Source organism: Leptonychotes weddellii, chromosome 11 (genome assembly GCF_054177405.1).
Source record: "Leptonychotes weddellii isolate Sample4059 chromosome 11, ASM5417740v2, whole genome shotgun sequence".
Classification (NCBI taxonomy): domain Eukaryota; kingdom Metazoa; phylum Chordata; class Mammalia; order Carnivora; family Phocidae; genus Leptonychotes; species Leptonychotes weddellii.
In genome coordinates this window covers 77,756,828-77,767,077 of record NC_138379.1, presented here as the reverse complement: position 1 = coordinate 77,767,077, position 10,250 = coordinate 77,756,828, and the positions used below count along the sequence as shown (strand labels likewise).

At 41.1% G+C, this 10,250-nt stretch overlaps 1 pseudogene; it reads left to right on the top strand.

Annotated features, from left to right (window-relative positions):
• The first annotated feature begins 1,994 nt into the window (after positions 1–1,994).
• On the top strand, positions 1,995–10,250 carry LOC102750976 (olfactory receptor 8B3-like; annotated as a pseudogene).

Genomic DNA, 10,250 nt, shown 5'->3' with positions numbered 1-10,250 from the left:
AAGGGAGAGAATGTGATCAGGCAGGGGTGTAGAAAAAAACCATACACTAGAGATTTAGGGTATATTTTGATCTGTTAGAAGAAACTATCTCTAAATTTTAAAGAGAGAACAACTTATATATATATATGCCAAAAATTCGGGTAACTACTATGAAGGGATAGAATATGACTCTAAAAATGAAAAATAAAAATGTTTTTTTAAAAAAGGGATTGATAAGATGTTGGTTGAAAAACGGAAAAAGAAAAATTAAAAAAAAAAAAACAGTGGAAAAAAAATTTAACTTTGAAAGACTACAGAATCATGGTAAAAAAGCCATGAATTCTATGTGCAGTGTTCCCCTAGCGCTGGAGTTCTGCCGTTCTCACTGATCAGTAAACTTGGTCTTGGCTGGTAGTTCTCGCTGATCTTCTGGGGGAGGGGCCTGTTGCCGTGGTTCCCAAATGTCTTTGCTGAAGACGGAATTGCCCCACCCTTGCCCGGTCCAGGCTAAGTCATCTGCTCGGGTTTGCTCTCGGGAGCTTTTGTTCCCCGCAAGCTTTCTGCACAGCTTTGGAGGCGGAGAGTGAAAATGGCAGCCTCCCAATCTCTGCCTCGGAGGAGCCGAGAACTCGGGGCCCTGCTCTTCAGTGCACCCCCAGAGAAAAGCAGTCAGTCACTCCCGTGTCCCCGGTCTCCAGCCGCACTCCGTGCTCACCCGGCCTGTGACCGCGTGTTTCTATCTCTGGCACCCGACCCTGTGTGGAGTCTCCAAACCCAGCAGATCCCTGCAGTGCGCTCCCGCACCACTCCTCCCAGGGGAAGAAGGTGAGTCTCCCTGGATCTGCCACTTGTTGGGTCCCTGCTGGAGGAGCAGGGGCCTGACTGTGCTATGGATCACGGTTTATGGCCACCCTGAGCTGAGAGCCCGCGCCTCGGCTCCATCTCTGCAGCCGGCTTCCCCACTCTGATACCTGGGAGCTTTGCCACACTCAGGCACCCCTGGTCTTTCTGTGACCCCGAGGGTCCTGAGACCACACTGTCCCGTGAGAGTTCCACCCTCCGCTTAGCCACCGGAGCGACGTCCCTCAGCGGAGCCGACTTCTAAAAGTTCCGATTTTGTGCTCCGCGGCTCTATCACTTGCCAGAAGCGACCGAGGGAGGCCCCCTCCCCCACCGTCTATCCTCCCGAATATCGCCTCGGATTCACTTCTCTGCACGTCCTACCTTCCAGAAAGTGGTCGCTTTTCTGTTCAGAGAGTTGTTGCTGTTCTTTTCTTCGATCTCCTGTTGAGTTCGTAGGTGTTCAGATTGGTTTGATCCCTATCCAGCTGAATTCCTGAGACCAGACGAAATCCAGGTCTCCTACTCCGCCATCTTGCTCCACCCCCTGGAAATGATTTCTTATTCCATGCACTTTGTACTAGAAATACTTCTTGGCAAGGTGAGAATCAATGGAGGGAATTAAAGCTATGAGGGCACACATGTACACACATTTTCCACTATTTGCACCATGACTTAATCTACACAATAAGATAGCTACTATTGTTGTCCACTTTACAACTGAGCAAACTGCAGGAGAGCAGGTTTAAAAAACCTCAGAGCTAAGATGAACATTTAAGATGATTCAACCCTGATGTCAGACCATGGCACTAGTAAATATGGCTATTTTTACTTGAAACTTGAACCTGCCAGAGGGAAAAAGGACATTGATTTGGAATGCCACAATATAATAATGCCTCATAATAATGACAGCTAGCATTTACTGAGTAGCTACGATGTGTCAGGAAAGGAAATTTTCATTCATTTCATTGTTAAATCTCTCAGCAACTACACAATCTAAGTATTACTTCCATTCTACAGGCAAGGGAATTAGTTAGAAATTAAGGACCCATATCTAGTGAGTACAAGAGTTAGGGATTGGAATTTTAGAAAGTCTGACTTTAGAACCTACACTTGTAACTGCTCAGCCATAATATCTTAGGTGAGAGAGAGTTTGTGACTGTAAATTTGATCCAATGTCAACTTCCAATTGTTATCTTGTTTCATTTGTGGGCTAATGATAGATTTCTGCATATAGAAATTAGTTATTATAGTTTAAAGCTTTGATCCTGAAAAAATAAAAATATCCCTCAGAATGTGTGCAAGACTGGGCCTTATCTCAGAAGCTTTCAGCTCCTCCTACAGAACAATGAAAGGTAGGTGTTCTGCCTCCAATCGCCACTCCCTCCCCCCAGAGGATGGACTCCCTTACCTGAGTACATCATAGAAATGTCCTCCTTGTCTTTCAAGTTCTATCACAGGATATGCTGGATCTATATCATGGAGAAAGTGGAGCATTCTGCTTGGGTTGCTTATAGATCTAGAATCACACACAGGTACTTACCTACTTCATCAATACCCTTCTGAAAGATAAGACCCTCTTGCCAGGACGTACCATAAACCTTTGCTATGAGACCCTTTCTCTCTCTCTCTCTCTTTTTTCTTTTTTTAGAGAGGGAGAATGCATGAGGCAAGGGTGGTGGTAGGGGAAGAGGGAGAGGGAGAGAGAGAGAATCTTAAGCATGATCCACGCTCAGTGCAGAGCCCGACTTGGGGCTTGATCTCAGGACCCTGAGATCATGACCTGAGCCAAAGGCAAACACTTGACTGACTGAGCCAACCTGGTGCTCTTTATTGAATTATTTCCTAAGAGCATGGAAAAAATGCACCAGAATCATCTAGTTTGTCAATTAAAAATGCTGATTTCTAGACTCAACCTATAAAAATGCAATCATCCTCTGGGGTTAGGGCCCAGGAATACAGATTTTTAACAATTTATCTGGGTTATTCTTATTTACCTTAAAGTTTGAGAACTACTGGATTTAGAGAGAAAGAAGAGAATTGGGCAGTTTGAGTGTGATTAGGAAAAAGGGCTGAGGTATAAGAGCAGGCTAAGTTGTTGGTCGGAAATAGAAGAGCCTATAAACAGGAGGCCTAATTTTCTAAACTAGAACCATCACCAACTTTCTAATATGATGATAGAGCTAACTTTATAGTTGACCCAGAGAAGCAATAAACTGACCCAGGCTTCTAATTCTCACAACATTCCAGATGGCTGGCTCATGCTCCATTGTGTCCATGAATATGCAGGGATTACGCCTTTCAGGCCTGGGCTAAGTACCCCCATACATATGAGATGAGATACAATCTTGAACACTTTGTGCCAGGTATCTTACCAGGTACTGGAGATACAAAGTTGCTTAAATTGCTAAGGAGCCATAGCGTAGTAAGGGCTAGATATCTTGATTGCAAATTTATAAATTCCATTAGAATTCATTTAAGGCTGTGATAAAAATAAAATCAAAGTCATGTGGGGGCAGAGAAAGGAACAAATTTTGTTTGGGGGCAGTATGGAATACTTTATAAGGTTAATAACATTTAACTGAGCATTTAAGGAGGACTTGTTGCAGATCAAGAAAGGATATGAGTCTTTCAGGTTTAAAGTAACCCAAAATACCAAAACTTGAGTTTTTCAATGGGAAAATGAGACTATAAAGATTATTCCTTTTTTATTATCAAACTACTGTTTAAAATACATTTATAATTATTATGTAAGTATATTCCTTTTTATTTTATTTTACTTTTATTTTATTTTTTAAAAAAGATTTTATTTATTTATTTGACAGAGACACAGCGAGAGAGGGAACACAAGCAGGGGGAGTGGGAGAGGGAGAAGCAGGCTTCCCTTGGAGCAGGGAGCCCGATGCGGGGCTCGATCCCAGGGTCCTGGAATCATGACCTGAGCCGAAGGCAGATGCTTAATGACTGAGCCACCCAGGAGCTCCTGTATATTCCTTTTTAAATATAGCAAGGCCAGAGTATATTTGTTGGAGGAAGAATGATTCAAACCTGATGGGTTTCAAGGCTCACAGGAGCATAAACTGGCCCTTGAGACAGATGAAATTTAATTTTTGTCTTTGGATCCTTCCCATCTCTGCCAGTAGTGCCTTTATATATCCATTACATGGTATTCTTGCTTTTAGGTTATTGTCAAATCATCATTAATGTGTTAATTTAAAAAGAAACGTGACTATTTTGAGTTATTTACTTCTTAATAGAAATAATGCAGTTCTTAAAGGCTTGAGGTTAGAATGACTCACACAGTAACTGCAGAACGAAAATTTTCCCTGAAACTGTGCTATCCGGGGCAGGGTACTTTGTCTTGTGCTTTCCCAAATACAGTAGGTTCCCAGTTACTTCTCTACATGCAAAACTGGATCTTTACATGAAACTTCAGTGACAAGAATAAAGACAAAATTTTCCAAAAGCTTGGAGGTGTGCTGTTTGAGGACCTAAGAAAAGAGGAAGTTGTTAGTCTCATTATCTGGTATTCAAAACATATACATCAGAGCTTCCCATAGTGCAGTACTGTACTTTATTGGCTCAGGTATTGATCTACGTGTGTAGGACTCAACAGCCAAAACTAGGAATGGGGGGCTCCCATTCCTCTCTTCCTTCCAAAAAACTGAAATTGTATTACTGTGTGCAATGAAATACACCATATGTTTTGTACTGCAAAACTATAAGCCTTAAGATGTGTATACACAAGATTTGATTCCAACAAGTTCCTTTCTAAGTCAGAGAAAGAATAGATTTTGAGTACATGAAGTTGCCTGAGATAGGAGGCTGATATAAATTGGCTTGTACCTGTTCCAATATGGGACTTCTTAGGCTTCTTCCCCTGGCCAGTTTGAGGAAGGTGAAGGCAGAGGACCTATAGGGCTCCTGTTCATGGGGAACAGAGCACGTGGAAGTCTCCTTATATTAACACCTGTTTGCTTCACGTGATACCAGGCAAAACCCCTCTGTGGTGTTGAAAGAAAAGTTCCTATAACTTGGCATGATTAATTCTTTCTATACCTAATCAACTAACATTTACTTTAACTTGGTTTGAACTTGCTTTGGAATCCCAAAAGGGAACACTTTTGATCCAACTTTATTAAAAATAAACAGTGTAATTAGTCCTTTGAGGCTATAAGGAGTAAGTCGTTTGAGTTTTGTCATAAAGTGGCAGCCATACTCCTTTAATTTAAAAAAAAAAAAAAGCTATTTCTTGAGTACAGGGTAGGAGAAAATTTGCATAGGGTAGAAGAAAGTTTGCTACTATATTCAAACTTCGGGAAATTCTTTTAAACTTGGTTAGTGACTCAAGACCTTGGGTATCTTGATAATGTAATGAAGTTATAAAAATTTAAATGTCTATATGTTATCAGCACAAATAACAAAATAAACCCTATTTTCAATAAATACTGGATATTGAATCACATACTAGTTATGACACAACTAGTTGCATGAACTTGAATATGTTAAATTCTTTGAGTGTCAGTTTTCTCATCTGCAAAATGGGTTTCACAGGGCTTTCAAGAGAACGGATTGTATATAGTTTGCACTAAGATAATAAAGATTAGAAAAATCATTTAAATTTTGCTCATTATGAAGTAGAATAAAAATTCTCTTCTCATTTACATAAATTCTATAAGCTCAGAGTATCCATTTTTCTCTGCTGACTACCCCCATCCCCTGAATAAATGTTGAACTTAAAGTCCTTTAAAACAACACCATGAGCTGTTAAGAGTCTGTCCCTTTTTAGATGCCATTCTACTGAAAAATTTTGCACACTCTGGAGCATGAAGTAAATTGTGAATACTATTGGCTTAGCAGAGATACAATAAAATCAAAAGAACATATTTAAAAGTTCTATTGTCCAAACTTGGTTGGAATTAGGAAATATAGTCATGTCGGACTGTGTATTGGCGATTTTTATTTGTAGCTAATTATGTTTTTTTTCTTCCTCCTTGAAAATGGGAAAATATTCTATGATATTCTTAGGAGTTCATAGGCTAAATAAATTATGGTTTAAAATATACAATAGATAAAAGATAATTTTGCACTGATCAGAATTATCTGTCTAGAGAAAAGTTTTTTAACATTCCAGGATTGTCAAATCTTGCCCCTTTAAATCAGATAGAATGGTGAGGTCAATAAAAGCAATCTACTTTTAATATGGGAAAGTGAGGAGCCAGCCTTGCTCTGATTTTCAGGAATCAGAGAAAGTGTGCTCAAGAGTGTTGAACGGTGGTTCAACTATGGGTGGGCTCTTCCCACCTTCCCACCCGGTGGTTACTATGGGTGGGCTCTTCCCACCTTCATTTTAACCTCCCCAGTGGGTCAGATCTGCAGAGGACTGGGAGTCCATCCTGGAGTCCCAGTCTAAAATCCATTTCCTAAGTACAGCTGGTGATTTTGTAAGCACTTAATTCCCTGTAATCATCTTTGCTTAAAATTCCTAGAATAGTTTCTGTTTCCTTCAGTGAAACCTAACTGATATACATTCCAATTAGAATGGGACTTCTATAAAGTGTGGCAGATAATCACCTTACCTAGAGGATGTTTTGGTGCCCTACTTGACCCCAAAGCCTTCTCTCATAAGAACAGGCCAAGAAACAAGAAATGAATCCAAATGTTGTTCAATAATGCACCTGGTGATATCTACATTCATTCTTAGAAAAAATTCCCTTATGATAACATTTCATCTTAGAATAAAGATGGAATATCATTCTGAAGGGAGATTAGTATAATTGCTATCTTTTCCAAAAAATGGGCATTTTCCCTTTCTCTTTTTTTTCCCCTTATACCTGTTTACTTTGGTTAATGCAAATGAATAGGGACACAAGATTTTAATATGGTCATTTGTCCTAGAAGCCAGGCTTTCACCCACTTTATTACACTGTTTTCTTCACATGTGTGATTATTTCACGAACATCAGACAAATAGACTCTGATAGCAGCATCTGTCACAGACAAACGTTTATTGAGCACCCAGTCTGTGCTCGATCCTGTTTCCTATCACCTTAGAAATATATATTCTTTCTCTTACATTTCCATGGAGGAAGGGACTTCTTTTCTTCTCCACATTCTGGAAATCTTGGATTTTCCCCCCTTAACCTGATTTTGTAAGTGAAGAGAAAGAAATAGTAATCTGGAGTCCGGCTAAAATTCTTTGGGCCATCCCTTTACCAGTAGGTGGAGCTATCGTGCTTCAAAAGCAAGAAGGCAGCTCCATCCTTTTCTTTGGACCGATTCATTTATTAATAGAAAAATGACTCTTTGGGGGCACTATCTCCCCACCCTTACTCCTGCAGGGTAAATAGATTGGTACATGGAATTCCTTTTCTGCTTGTGGGGAATGTCCACAATTTTCCTTTCGTTTACAGCGGATCAAGTAAGAGGGAATACGTGGGAAGCCTCATTTGGCTTTAAGATTAAGGTGTATTTTTCCCATCTAATATTTACTAGAGAGTTCTGCTTTCTACAGATAATGGTCCCCTTGACCATTGCTACAGCTGATTCATTTATCTTATCTGACTAGAGGCCTTTGTGTGTATTCTTTACTGATTAGAATTTAGAGAAGAAGAATTAATCTTAGGATGAGCTAACTTCTAAAAAAAATGCTTATGATTTAGTCAGCCTTAAAAAAAGAAAGAAATTCTGCATTTGGGACAACATAGATGGACTTGAAGGACATTCTGTTAAGTGAAATAAGTCAGACATAAAAAGACAAATAGTGCATGATTTCACTTATATATATAAAATCTAAACATGTCAAACTCTGAAAGCACAGAGATGGGGACCTCTCTGAGAGCCTCTGGCAGACCTCTATGTGACATCGAGGGAGGAGGAAAATTGTATTTTTTCTGCGTTCAATAACTTTGATCTGAAGTGCTCCTACATGGACACCAGGAGTTCAGCAGTGGCCTTCACATACTTTACTGGTATTTTTCATATTCCACACTCAGGTGTGCAAAGAGAACATGGATGGGATGTAAGCCTCTGCCTGTGCGGCAAGAATTCTGTTGTAGTCAGGGCCTAGGAAAGTTGGAAAAAAGGGATTCTCATTCATTCATTTAATTAAACAAATATTTATTCAGTACCTACTATATATGCTGCATATTACTCTAGGTGCTGCAGAAATAGTGCCGAAGAAAACAGATAACAGAACTTAAATTCAAATGTATGTGAGTGTATGAATGTATGTGTATGTGTTGTGGGAAGACACATTAACAAACAAATAATGTATACTATTTCATATAGCAATAGGGGCTGTGGATGCAGGAAAGATCATTTGCTTTTCTGTTTGGGGATGTGTCCGATCTGGCAACAAACCAAAAGGTGTGTAAAATGGTATATGCCAAGAAATCAGTGTTACTATAATGAACTTGGGCTATAATCCACAGTAGGTAATTTCTTTTTGTTACAAAGTCTTATCTCTGGGGAAAACACTAGGAGAACCTGTCTTCTAGTTTTTAATCAGGTCCCTAGGATTTCCTAACTCATGAAAACCCCTGGGGTCATATTAGCAGAAGGCTCTTTTGGCACTGGGAGATGCTATTTACTAGCCCCTAGTCTGGAGAAAAACACTGGGCAAAGCCACTATCAGAAATCATGATCTGTAAGTTACTGCTCATCAGAGGTCTGTGCTCTGGCTCCCTCAGTCAAAACAAAAACAGTAACAAAGAAGAAGAATCTCCATTCTGGGCTGCTCACCTCTAAAATTCATCAGAGCCACATGTGTCTCCTTGGGAATAAGGGAGAAAGGTTCACAAGGCCCAATATTGAAGTCCCAATGCAGAAGGGTGAGTGTTGAATTTTATCTGTCCTGTTCTTGTTCTTCCCAGCCTCAGCAATGGAAGCGGAAGATTCGAGAGGACGTTATCTCCTCTCTGCTGAGGCAGCCATTGATCATTAGGTGGGGCTGGTGGACTTTCAAAGCAGAAGTGGAGCAGAGACAATGTAGCCCTGATGAGTCACAGGGTTACTCAGTCTTACCCATATGGCCCTTACCTGTTAGTGTGTTTGATAGACATCTCTGAACAATCTCTCAGCCTTTATACAGTGGGGACAACAAAGGCACACAGCAGGGTGGGTTTGGGTTAATTCTGGGTCTCAATCTCAATATGGAGGGTTTGGGGGGAGAGTGCTGGGTACTCATTGTAATGTAACCCTTTGTCCTGTTCTCACAGATATGCCTTAGGGAAGAATGGCCGCGGGGGGGAAATGACTCTTCAGTGACCCGAGTTTATCCTGCTGGGTTTAACACAACAGCCACAACTCCAGCTGCCTTTCTTCTTCATTTTCTTAGGAATCTATGTGGCCACCGTGGTGGGGAACATGGGCTTGATTATTCTGATTGGTTTGAACCCTCACCTGCACGCTCCCATGTACTATTTTCTCTTCGTACTACTTTCTCTTCAACCTTTCCTTCATCGATCTCTGCTACTCGTCTGTCATAATCCCTAGATTGCTGATGGTTTTTTTTTTTTTTTTAAAGATTTTATTTATTTATTTGAGACAGAGAGAGCACATGAGAGGGGGGAGGGTCAGAGGGAGAAGCAGGCTCCCTGCCGAGCAGGGAGCCCGATGCGGGACTCCATCCAGGGACTCCAGGATCATGACCTGAGCCGAAAGCAGTCGCTTAACCAACTGAGCCATCCAGGCGCCCTGCTGATGGGTTTTGTAAAAGAGAACGTCATCTCTTATGCAGAGTGCATGACACAGCTCTGTTTCTTCTCCTTCTTTGTTATTGATGAGTGCTGTGTTTTGACATCAATGGCCTATGACTGGTATGTGGCCATCTGTAAGCCCCTGCTTTACAAGGCCATCATGTCCCATCAGGTCTGCCTCATGCTGATGGCAGGAGCGTATGTAATGGGGTTTGTGGGTGCCATGGCCCACACCGGCTGCATGCTGAGACTCACCTTCTGTGGGGACAACTTCATCAATCATTACATGTGTGACATACCTCCTGTCCTCCGGCTCTCCTGCAGAAGCACCTACATCAACGAGCTGGTGGTTTTCACTGTGGTGGGCGTCAACGTAATCGTGCCCAGTCTCACCATCTCCATTTCTTACACCTTGATCCTCTGCAGCGTCTTCCACATCCGTTCTACAGAGGGCAGGTCCAAAGCCTTCAGTACCTGCAGCTCCCACATAGTTGCTGTTTCTCTCTTCTTTGGATCATCAGCATTCATGTATCTTAAGTCTTCTCCTGCTGGGTCTCTGGATCAAGATAAAGTATCCACAGTTTTTTATACCATCGTGGGGCCAGTGATGAATCCTTTTATCTACAGTCTGAGGAACAAAGATGTTAAAATTGCACTGAGTAAGACTTTGAAGAAAAGAATGTTTTCCTAGATGGAAACTGTGTTAGTTATAGATGCCAAATCCTAGTAAGGG